The following is a 12,349-nucleotide window of genomic DNA, read 5'->3' on the forward strand; positions in this document are numbered from 1 at the left end:
AACTGTCTTGAGCTTCTAAAAGCTCTCCTCACACTTGTCCAACCATAAGCACCCTTCTGAGTCAACTTGGTCAAGGGCGATGCGATAGATGAGAATCCCTGAACAAACCGGCGATAATAGCTGTGAGCACGTGATTTTTGCCCTATATGAATTACTCCCACAAATTCAAAAAAATAAATTTTCCCATTATTTGCAATTTCGTAGATTTTTGTAGCATTTTTTGTTAATTGTTTGCATTTGTCTGCGCATGTTAATTTTGTTTAATTCATGAAAAATAAAAAAAAATATGTTTCATCTGCATTTAGGATTTAATTTTATATATATTTTTAGATTAATTAGTAAATTAGTTTGTTTTATAAAAAATGAAAATCACAAAAATAATTCATTTTGCATTTTAACTTTTTAATTTTGAATTGCATAGTTTTTCTTTAAATTTAGGATTTAATTAATTATTGTAAATACCATGATGAGTGATTAATCTAATTGGGTAGGTTGATTTAGCTTAAAAAAATTATTAATTAATTTGGGTTTTATTTTAATTTTGAAAAGAAAAGAATTTTGGAATTGAAAAAGAAAAAGAAAGAAATGAAAGAAAATCCAAATTTGGGCTAAAACCAATTCAATTTTCCCCAGCCTAAACAAAAATTACCCGAAACCCGGCCCAAACCCATGCCTTGACCCGGTCTGGTTCCCCCCAATAAATGAAACGACGCCATTTCCCAGGAAACAGATTAGGACCGTCGAGGTTTCTTGATCAGACGGTCCTGAAGCTGGGATCATCTGATACTTAAAGGTCCGAACCACTCAGGCCTCCCCTCATCGCCTCCCAACACTCCCAAAGACCCCACCTCAACCCCACCGTGCACCGCCGGCGGAAATCACCCTACGGCGGCGGTAGGTCTCCGATGGCCACCAAAATTACACCCCAAGACCTCCATCATCTCCTATTCCCAAATCCCTAACCTGTGTCCTTCGAATCCCACTGGTTCATCTCGAATTTTAAATCAAAGACTAGACTAAAAATGTGACTTTTCCCAAATAGCCCCAGATTAACACCACATAGCCACTACGACCCCCTCATGTCGTATCCTCACTTTGTTTCCCTCGAATTATGCCGGAGCTTGTCAAATCTTAGATCTGGGTTCGAGCCTTGAAAGTTCAAAAGCCCTTTTCTATCGGTCTTGGTGCATGCATGGTCAGTAGGGCTGTTCTTTGAGTTTCGAAGTCTGGATTCAAACAATCAACGTTAATTTTGTTAGGCCCTGTGTCTCCGATAGGTTTCGAGCCGTGATTTGGTAAGTTCCTCCTCCCCTATTGTATTTTCTTTCACTGTTTCATCTTCCTCATCATCCTTTCTCTTCTGGTTTGGGCGAAGTTTGTTTGGGTTTTCTGAGTTCAAATTGGTTCCATCTCATGTTCTCTTTTCTTCTTCTTTTCTTTTCATTGTGAAAGCTTGATTATCTGATGTCTTTAGTCCACCTTGTTTTGTTCGTCTAAGTCTTTCATCGTCAGTTTAATCACCTAGTTAATGAAATTAGGCCCATGATTTAGTTAAATTGCTGTTATGAAATTAGATTGGTTAGTTCATTCATTTTGCTTTTGGTTTTGGATGCTTTTAAACAAATAGTTCCAGGATTCTTTGTTTAGAGAAAGCTTGGGTCAGTTTTTTCAAAATTGGAAATCATTGTTTGATTTTAATTGGACTTTGAGGAATCAGAAGCCCAAGAAGGAATTGAACCTGGGTTTTAACCCGTATCAAATCAGGCTTTTGGGTCTGCTTGACCTGGGAGTTGCTGAGTGTGATTAAGGGGAATTTGGGGGGGGGGGTAGTTTAGGTAATTGGTTGAGGGAATCTCTCAAATAACTGCCTAGGAAGCTTCCTAGAAGCTGGGATTGGGACTTATATGAAATGTTGATTTTAAAACTAAGGACATGAGAGCAAAAATGAAAATTCAAAAAGGGTTCAAGTGCAAAACCGAACCCATTCTTTGCTGCCCTAGTGCCTTGCCTATAAAGGCAGCTTTTGTTGCCTTTCAAGGCAGACCCAAGAGCTGAAGAGAAGAAAATTTCAGAAAAATCAGAAACAGTTAAATTTTTTTTTGATAAACACACTATTCCACTGAACTTTCTGCTCTAAAGTCTGGAGGTTTTCAATTCCTAACGTAATTTTGCTTTATTTGGGGTTGAAATGGATTGAGTTCGAGTCTTTAAAGTTTGGTTTTGATTTCTGCTGGGTTTCGTTCAACTGAAATTGGGTTTTTGGACTTTTGCACCTCATTTCTGGGCTTGAAAGCTTGGTTGGAGTTTGTTTGTGTGGAGTACTGTCTAATTTGGGTTTCAACTTGAATTCCTTGGGTTTAATTGGCTGATTCCAACACTGTTCCATTGCTTCTCTGCTGTTACTCTGCTAATCTTTTACTATTTCCTTTCTGTTTCAATCTCCAGGTACTTCTCCTAAATTCTATTGGATGTAAGTCTCAATTTGAAGATGAAGTGCAAGTTGAAAGCATGGCTATAGATTTCCTTGTGTTCATTTCTCCCTCTCCATGATATCTGTGCTCTATACCACATGAGCTATTATGTATTTTTTTAAGTTTGTATCTTTTTTAAGGACTGTTAAAACATTGTGCTTAGAAGTTCAGTCAAGTTTAATGTGTTTTAGATCTATTAGCTCTAAATAGTGTAAATTGCTGCGCTTGATAACAGTTCCATAGTTGAATCAATGTAGAAAGGCTAGGGGAAAACGTTGATGCTGGGATATTAGTAGAGTTCTGTGATTTGTGTAAAAATGATGGTATTGTTTTGTTCATGAGAAGTATGGTGGGTGTATGTAGCAGGTAATTAATATTTTGTTTAAGTTAGGTTTGAAGTTATATTTAGTGTAGGGAGGATAAATTCTAGTAAGCTGTGATAATTCTCTAAGTAATATGTTCTATGATTTTTAGCTTCTGGGGTGTAAATGAATATCATACTCATGTGGTTAACCTAAAATGATTTGGGAATGGGTTTCAGTCAATTTCAATCGTGGGTTTAACTTTGATGATTATTCAATACCAAGTTTTCAGATCTGTGATGTTCAGCTCCCTTGGTTTTGTGTAAGAAAGTTTGGACGTTCTTTTATTGTGGTCTGGGTTCGACGCGCGTAACCCGTTGATAACCAACTTGTAAATGATTGCTAAGTTGGGCTTCCTACATGGGCTCATTGAAATTTTCTGTGGATATTCACTCTTTGCAGCTTATGGGTTCAGTAATTGTTGGGCCTCATGTCGGACTGGGCCCAGATGAGAAACAAATTGAAAGCTTCGGTTCATTTAAATTCATACTTTAGATTCAGCTTAATCTAGGAATAGATGCCAGTCCCTTAAGTTTTATTGGTATGCCCTTTAGATAATTTGAGGCGAGCTATTAGCCAAGTCACAATTTATGGCCCTCTATTAATTTCTTATGATTTAACTATAAAATAACAAATGTCCGTAGTTTGCTTTAAGCCCGTTTAATATGCCACCGTGATTGTGTATACGTTCGCGTAACATAATTACGATTCTAAAACAAAATCGGAGTATGCATTCGCGCAACTTTGGACAAACTTTTTTTTTAATAATAATAAGTGTTATTAATTGTGGACACGTTCGCGTGACATGATTTTTGACATGCCAAACAAACGGGTACACGTACGCGTGACTTGTTTCAAGATGTTTTCTTAATTAAAAGAGTTAAAAGCACATAGGTTCTAAAACGAGTAATTAAACAATTTTAATAAGCCAAGTATGATCAAAGCGACCGTGCTAGAACCACGGAACTCGGGAGTGCCTAACACCTTCTCCCGGGTTAACAAAATTCCTTACCCGGATTTCTGTGTTTGCAGACTATAGTACAGAGTCAATCTTTTCCTCGATTCGGGATTCAAATCGGTGACTTGGGACACCATAAACTATCTCAAGTGGTGACTCTGAATTTTTAAACGAACAAATCCCGTTTCGACTGTCCTTTAATTGGAAAAACTCCCTTATATTTATACCCTTTGCGGGGTGTAGTAAAAAGGAGGTGTGACAGCTCTGGCGACTCTGCTGGGGATCGAACCCAGAATCTCTGGTTCAGGGTTCAAGAATTCGAGCTTGTTAATATGATTTTGTTTGGCATTATTTATTGTTAATATTATTGTATTCTGTGAATCTTTTGTGCTAAATGCTATCTGTTTACCGCTTTAATATTATTTGAATTGTATATAACAGTCTTCTTACGCCACCCATCTGAGTCTTCTGGAAATGGTGCATACGTTCGCGTAGCCCGCTTTTTTCGTAGAAATTATATGAAATAGAATGAGGCTGGGCAAGAGACAAGGCCAGGTAGACTTCAGTGCTCCCAGTACGTCGCCCCCTCCTCGGCCCCATTTGTCCGCTCGAGTACCCCAAGTGTAGACCAAAACCCCATGATTTAAACCTAGAAAAACACAGCCTCATGCCGGATCCCTAGTAGGAACGTTTGTTTGCATCATGTGCATTTGACTTAGGGGACTCAACACAGGGGTTGGGTCCGTCTAGGACAGGTATGCCCGGAATAACAAACCATCCTGATGCATTCTACGTGCTATGTGAATATTTATTTGTTTTGGCTTGCATGCTGACTGGCCACTGAAAATTAAGTGAAAAAAAGAAAACCAAGAGTGATATAGGGAAGGAAATAAAGCTCGGTTTTTAAAAATCCCGGTATTTGAAAAACGTCCTAAAACTCCGCTCAAAATTTTTCAAAAAAAAAAAGAGTTGTTTCAAAAAAGTCAAACACTGTGTTCTTTCAAATATGTCAAAACTGACCGAACTACGCAGGTCTGATTCTCACCGGATGAGGGATACGTAGGCAACCTACATAAGGTTCGGCCTTATTTGTGAAAAAAAGAGAAAAGAAAAACAAGAAAAGAGAGTCGGTGGTCGAGTGAATGCAATCTTGATTTTTGGTCAAAATAAGCCGATCTAGCTCCGGCAATGTCTTAAACCATTCTTGCCGAGATAGCCTCAGAGTATTTTTCAGTTGTCGAAAGGCTATTTTCGTAAAAGAATGGACAAGTTTGTGAAGGGTCATAAAATAATTCCCCCCGGCCTCAAAATTCGCGTGAAATTGGGAAGGGGCCGCATTTGCAAAAAACAGCCACTTAGCTAAAGTCGGCATATAGGGGAAGAAATTATGGTTCTTTTTTCTTATTTTCTTTTCCCTTTCTTTTCTTCTTCAAAAACTGTTTACAAAAGGGTCCACTCGAGTCAACCTTAACCTTAATCTTCCACAGGAACAAATGAATACCATCCAGGAACCGCCAGAAGTGGTTAGGGAATAGGCTTAGCTACACTTGCGTATGTGGTGGAATGATCTAGACGAAGATGGTCAGAAATGGGTGAAAAAGCACTTGGGTGCCCTTATAGACATCTTTGAGATCAAACCACGGGAAGATCTGATCAAAGCTTTGGTAACTTTCTAGGATCCTATCCACAATGTCTTTTGTTTCTCGGATTTTAAGATCACCCCTACTTTGGAGGAGATAGCCGGGTACATTGAATTCGGATGGGATTTGAGGAAGCAACAACTTATATTTCCAAGGGCTCCATCGGTGCACAAGTTCTTTGACCTCCTGAATATTAGTAAACAGACGAATAAGGAACGTGTGAGCAACGGGTATTGTGCTTTCCATTTCTTATACTTCAGGTTCGGGCATTCTGCTGGTTTTGAAACGCATGAAAAAGGTCTTAGCAACAAATAAAACAAGGGCCTTTGGAAAATTCATCGTCGGTTCGCATTTATTGTGGCATTCTTGGGGATCATGTTTTTTCCAAATGAGAAAGGGACGGTGGATATTCGTATGGCTAGAATTGCACAAATCCTCACTACCAAGGAAGATCATACACTTGTCCTGTTGGTGCTGGCAGATATCTATCGAGCATTGACTTTATGCAAAGCAGGGGCTCAATTTTTTGAAGGTTGCAACATCATTCTACAAATGTGGTTGATCGAGCACCTTCGCCATCATCTCAGATTCATGAGTTACGGTTCGAGCCCAAATAACTTCATCATTAGTTATGATGAGAGGATAAAAAATTACAACACACCAGAAGGATTTGAAGCATGGGTTTCTCATTTGAAAGTTCTTAACGCAGGTCGGGTCGAGTGGACTATAGGATGACTCCCGAGGACAGAAGCCATCTATATGACTGCTACCAAAGGATACCTGAGGATAATGGGCGTAATGAGTATTCAGCCATATGCACCGCAGAGGGTCTTGAGGCAATTGGGAAGGTATCAGATTGTGCCTGAGGATGAAGATCTAAGCACCCAGGTCATAGAGTTACATCCAGAAGCTGCATTGCCCGAGGCTGTAGTTCAGCAGGATTGGAATAGTTGCTGGTATCTAAAAAATGGCACCCAGGTACCAGACATCGCCAAGGGGGAAGTAGATCCAAATTATGCTGCTTGGTTTGAGAAAATGTCTTATGTAAACAACAGGCCAGAGCCCGAAAGGCCCGCCAAAAGGCCTCATGTTCAAGCCTTTGATGATAAAATTCAAGAGAGGTTAGCTTGGGGGGAGAAGGAAAAGGAATATAAGGCCATCATCCATGGTCTACGAGAAGAATTGAGAAATGTCACCTTCAACAATGATTTGCAGACACAAGAGACCGAAGGTGAAAGGAGAAGATTGGTGCGAGAAAATGAAGCCCTCAGAGCTCAGGTTCGACAGTTGAAAATTGAAGCCGAGAACCCAGGCCGAAGCAGGAAAGACGAAAGGCTTATTTACAACCTCACTCAAAAGGTACGTGACTATGAAGATGACCTGCAAAAAGCTGAGTCTGAGCTAGCAAAAGCACGGGCGAGGTTGGATAAAAGCGTCGAAGGGGTGCAACTTTCGTTCAACAGATGAAAAAAAGATATGGAAAAGGGGTCACAGGTTGGGAAAAGGCAATTGGCAACCTCGAGGGTGAAATGGCTAAACAAGCCAAAAATTTTAAGCCTGAAAGAGAACATTGTTACGCCTTAATGTCAAGGCTAGAAAGAGACTTGAAACAACTCCAAGAGCAGAACCATGTAGCCGAACGAACTTTGGAAGCCAGAACCGAACAAATTGGGCGTTTGTTGCAAGAGAAGGGCGTCATAAGAGAGCGAGTCAAAAGGGTCGCCAACTATATCGCAATGAAGTGCAGTAGCTGTGAGGATATGACTAGATTTATGTTCTTCGCTACTATGATGATTTTTGTTCGCCGGGTAATGGAAGATCTCTACCACCTTCAGGGGGATTTAGCGAGTCATCCCGCAGCAAGGCCGAATGATGCCCCGCGGGTCCCGGGGACAATTGAGGCACTGATGTATTCATGATTTCTTGAGTCTATATTTTCTTTCCGTTAAAGTCTGCAGTTGTTTTGGAGTATGTATTTCTATTTTCAAAGTATGTGGGTTTTTTTTGAGTCTGTATCTCGTTCTTTCATCAAAGTCTGTTAGTTTCAGTCTTTGTAATAGCGTTTTTTATATATATATGAAAACTGAAAATCCCAAAATGTTTTATTTCACACTTATCTCCAAGAACTACGCTTGGTCTGATTCATGCGGGGTCATGATACGTAGGCAATCTCTATAGGATTCGATCGTAACCAAATGAGAAAGAGAGAAAGAAAATAAGAGGAAAAACAAGAGAGTAAAGAAAAGAAAAACAGCGGAAAAACAAGAAAGAAAAGAGAGAAAATAAGAAATCAAGAGAGAATAAAAACAAAGAGAGAACAAAGTCAAGAGTGAAAGGAAGGAAAAGAAAAAAGAAAAGGGGGAAGTTTGCAATTGAAAGTAAGAAAGGCCGGGATGACGCATGCAACCGATCAAATACATAATAGAGACGGTTAACTATTTAGGTGCATTCATGCCCAATGTGCGGTTACCAATCTGTTAAAGCCTAATCGCTAACAAGGTTGTTGTTTGATGTATTGAGTCCAGGCAGGTGGTTAGTTGATTGGCATTCTGGCAACTCACTTATGCAACACCCAATCAAAAGACAGGCTGAATATGGCCAACCAAGAACCGAAGACAAGTATTGTTGACCCGTCAAAAGAGGTAGAAGATCTAGATGTTAATGCAATGAAGGAAGAGATGTATAATTTAAAGCAACAGATGGATGAAATGTACCAAGCTTAGGCCAAGGGGCATCCACCACCGGGTTATCCCGCCAACCCTGCTTATATCCCACCATCAGCCCAACCTCCGGAGCCTCCCACTGTGAACTCATCTCCAGCCTTTCCCCTCTACCAACAATGCCATGGCGCCACTTCCCATACTTCTCAAGCTCCACCACCCAAACAAGTCCCATACCCTCCCCCACCAATTACACCTGTTTTTGTGGCACCTCCACCTGCTACATTACATCGATCTTCCAGTGAACCCCTGTTCCAAACTCACGACAACTAGTACTATCCCCCTGAACCCACCTTCAAAATCCCAGAACCATATCCTTACACCCCTCATCTTGATCTCCCGGCAGAGACCGAGAAACCACCCAAAAATCCCGAGCATTAAGAAATGATCAGAAAGGTCAAAAGCTTAGAACAGTCATTCCGAGATATGAGGGGGTTGGGAGGTCAAGTAAGTGTGGCCTATAAGGATTTATGTCTGTTCCCAGATGTTCAGTTGCCAGCGGGGTTCAAAATGCCCAAGTTTGATCTGTACGATGGGCATGGTGACCCAGTAGCACACTTAAGAGGATTTTGTAGCAAAATGAGAGGAGCAAGTGGAAGAGATGAATTGCTGATGGCATATTTCAGTCAAAGTTTGAGTGGATCGGCCTTAGAATGGTATACCAGACAAGATCACAACAGGTGGTACACATAGGATGATTTGGACCAAGCCTTTGCCTGCCATTTTTAGTACAACCTCGAAATTATCCCAGACCGTCTGTCGTTGACAAAGCTTGAGAAGAAGCCTGGTGAGAGCTTCAGGGAATACAGATTCCGTTGGAGAGACTAAGAAGCGAAGGTTGACCCTCCGATGAAAGAAAGCGAGATGGTTGATTATTTCTTGCAGGCTTTGGAACCCACTTATTTCGGTCACTTGGTGTCAGCAGTAGGTAAGTCCTTTAATGAAGTCGTAAAAATGAGAGGCATGGTTGAAGAGCGACTCAATTCCAACAAGATCATGAGTTATTCAGCGATCAAAGCGACCACCCAAGCCATTCAAAACGGTACTGGGGTGTGCTCGGGAAGAAGAATAAGGAGGATGTTGCGATAATTGAGTCGGGAGCTTGGGTTGGATCTTGGAACCTTCCCCGTTACTACAACCAGCTGCGACCCTATCCCCAAACTTACCCCCACACTCCATATAACCCACCACAACACTATTACCCACCGCCAGATCCCCATTTTTCTGTCCATCACACACAAACCTATACCCAACCTCCCGCTCACTCACAATGGCATGCGCCATCTCCACAAAATCCGTACCAAGCTCCACAAAATTACTATCCACCCCCAAAAGCCTACAAAAATCCTCCTGGAACGGGTTTTCGACCCAACCAAGCCTTCAAAAATTAGAGGTTGTAGAAGCAAAAGACTTTTACTCCATTGGGAGAATCATATGCTAGTCTATTCCACAGACTGAGACAGTTGGGTATGTTGAATCCGATCGAGGCTAAATTGCCGAATCCCTCTTCCAGAAATCTTGATCGCTCGGTGAGTTGTGAGTATTGTTCAGGGGCCCTAGGCCATGACACAGAGAAATGCTGGAAATTGAAAACATCCATTCAAGAACTCATTGACACCAATCGGATTGAGGTCCAAGCTCTGGAGGCGCCCAATATCAATCAGAATCCCTTGCCAGCCCATCATGAAACAAATATGATTGAGATAATGCATAAGGGAGGGGAGCCTAATAAGCCTTCGCAAACCGTCATGATGATTCGGGCTAGTGAAGCCAGGCCATTTGAAAAGTCAACAAGTGAGAAGTCTGTGATCAAGTTGAACAGGGAAAATACTGAACCATCTGTGGAGGTCAAGAAGGGGTCCTCAAGTGACGTTGCAGGAAAACATGAAATAGCAAAAGTGGTTGTGGTAGGAGTGACGAACAAGCCTGTGGTAACTATGAAGGGCACCCCCACAGATCCTGTCGTTATGAAATCGATAACTCAATTATCGATAGTTAACAGCAAGGTAGTCCCATGGAATTATGAACGAGTGACAGTGACTTATAAGGGGAAAGAGGTTAGAGAAAAAGTGTGCAAGACTCATGGTTTGACTCGATCGGGGAGATGCTTTGCCCCCGAAGAGTTGAGAAAAGCTAAGACCTCAAAAAATAATCCAGTGTTCATGAAGAAAGCGGTGACCGAGGAAGAAGCAGAAGAATTTCTAAGAAAGATGAAAGTATAAGACTATTCCAATGTGGAGTAGTTAAGGAAGACACCGGCTCAGATCTCGCTCTTGTCATTATTGATCCATTCAGATGAACACCGTCGTGCTTTGATGAAGATCTTGAACGAAGCCCACGTTCCTGACACGGCAGTGGTGGAGAAAATTCCAGAAGGGAAGTGCGTTCCAACTCCAAAGGTAGCTACCGCATCAGTCATGGTAGCCGTTGAAATGTTGAAAAATGGTTTTGTACCGGGCAAAGCTTTGGGCGCATCTCTGCAAGGTATCGTACAACCAGTTTCTCTTCCTAAAAACTTGGATACATTTGGTCTGGGGTTCAAGTCCACAGTCACAGACGTGAGAATAGCCAAAAAATGAAACAGAAAGCATGGGCATTGCCAAGGTTAATCCCACGTATGTCTAGATCATTCGTCAGGCCGGGTATCAGAAAGCAATTGTTGTCAAAGGTTCCTAGATCATTAATTGGTGCTGATAGAGACTTGAAAAAGGGGTTCGAAAGGTTATTCGCTGAGGTTAACATGGTTGAGGCTGGGGAAGGGTCAAGCAAGGCAGATGTGCAATTCGTGGGACCACGTGCAAAAGTCAACAACTGGGAAGCTACTCCTCTTCCTACCTGGAGGGAGTCTTGGTAGTGGGTTTTGATTTTCTTTTAGTTGTCTGGATTATTCCAGGGTCTGTAATTCAGATATTATGTTCCATCCAGTTGGATGTGTTAAAACCCTGTTATCTTTAAACTCAATGAAATGCAATTGTTCCTTTCCCTTCATTTCTTCTAATTTCATTTTTGTTTTCTTCTTTTGTATAGTTCTTTTTATACTGATATCAATGACATGACATGCATGAGGAATCTTCGGCCCAGTTTTAAAAGCCAATCTAACTCTGAAATAATAATACAAGAAATTGAGTGTGATGATGAGTTGGAATTTGATGATGATGATGCCTATGAAGAAATTAGTAAGGAACTAAGTCATTTTGAGGAAAAGCCCAAACCTAATTTGAACGATACAGAAGCAGTTAATCTAGGGGACCAATATAATGTTCGTGAAACTAAAATAAGTGTCCATCTGGAACCTCAACTCAGGGAGGAGATAATTAAAGCAATGTTCGAATACAAGGATGTTTTTGCATGGTCCTATGATGACATGCCAGGTCTAAGCACTGATTTAGTGGTTCACAAGTTGCCCACTGACCCGGCATTCACTCCTGTCAAACAGAAGCTGAGAAAATTCAAAATGGATATGAGTGTAAAGATCAAAGAAGAGGTAACCAAGCAATTCGATGCCAAAGTCATTCGGGTCACCCGGTATCCCACCTGGTTAGCCAATGTTGTGCCTGTGCCGAAGAAGGATGGCAAGACCAGGGTGTGTGTTGACTATCGGGATCTCAATAAGGCGAGTCCAAAAGACAATTTCCCATTGCCGAACATCCATATCTTGATTGATAATTGTGCCAAAAATGAGATTGGTTATTTTGTGGATTGTTACGCGGGTTATCACCAGATCTTAATGGATAAGGAAGATGCAGAAAAGACGGCATTCATCACACCGTGGGGAACGTACTGCTATCGGATCATGCCATTTGGCTTGAAGAATGCTGGGGCAAACTAATGAGGGCAATGACAACAATATTCCATGATATGATACACCAGGAAATCGAGGTGTACGTGGATGATGTGATCGTGAAGTCTAGAAAGCAGTCTGACCATGTCAGGGATCTGAGGAAGTTCTTCCAAAGGCTTCATAGGTACAATCTCAAACTTAATCCTGCAAAGTGTGCTTTTGGGGTGTCGTCTGGAAAGTTATTGGGGTTCGTAGTTAGCCGCCAGGGCATTGAACTGGATCCATCAGAAGTCAAGGCCATCAAGGAATTGCCATCTCCGAGGAACAAGACCGAGGTAATGAGTTTGTTGGGGAGATTGAATTATATCAGTAGGTTCATCGCTCAGCTCACGACAACTTGCGAGCCTATCTTCAAAC

This window comes from Nicotiana sylvestris, chromosome 8, assembly GCF_000393655.2.
Source record: "Nicotiana sylvestris chromosome 8, ASM39365v2, whole genome shotgun sequence".
Lineage (NCBI taxonomy): Eukaryota > Viridiplantae > Streptophyta > Magnoliopsida > Solanales > Solanaceae > Nicotiana > Nicotiana sylvestris.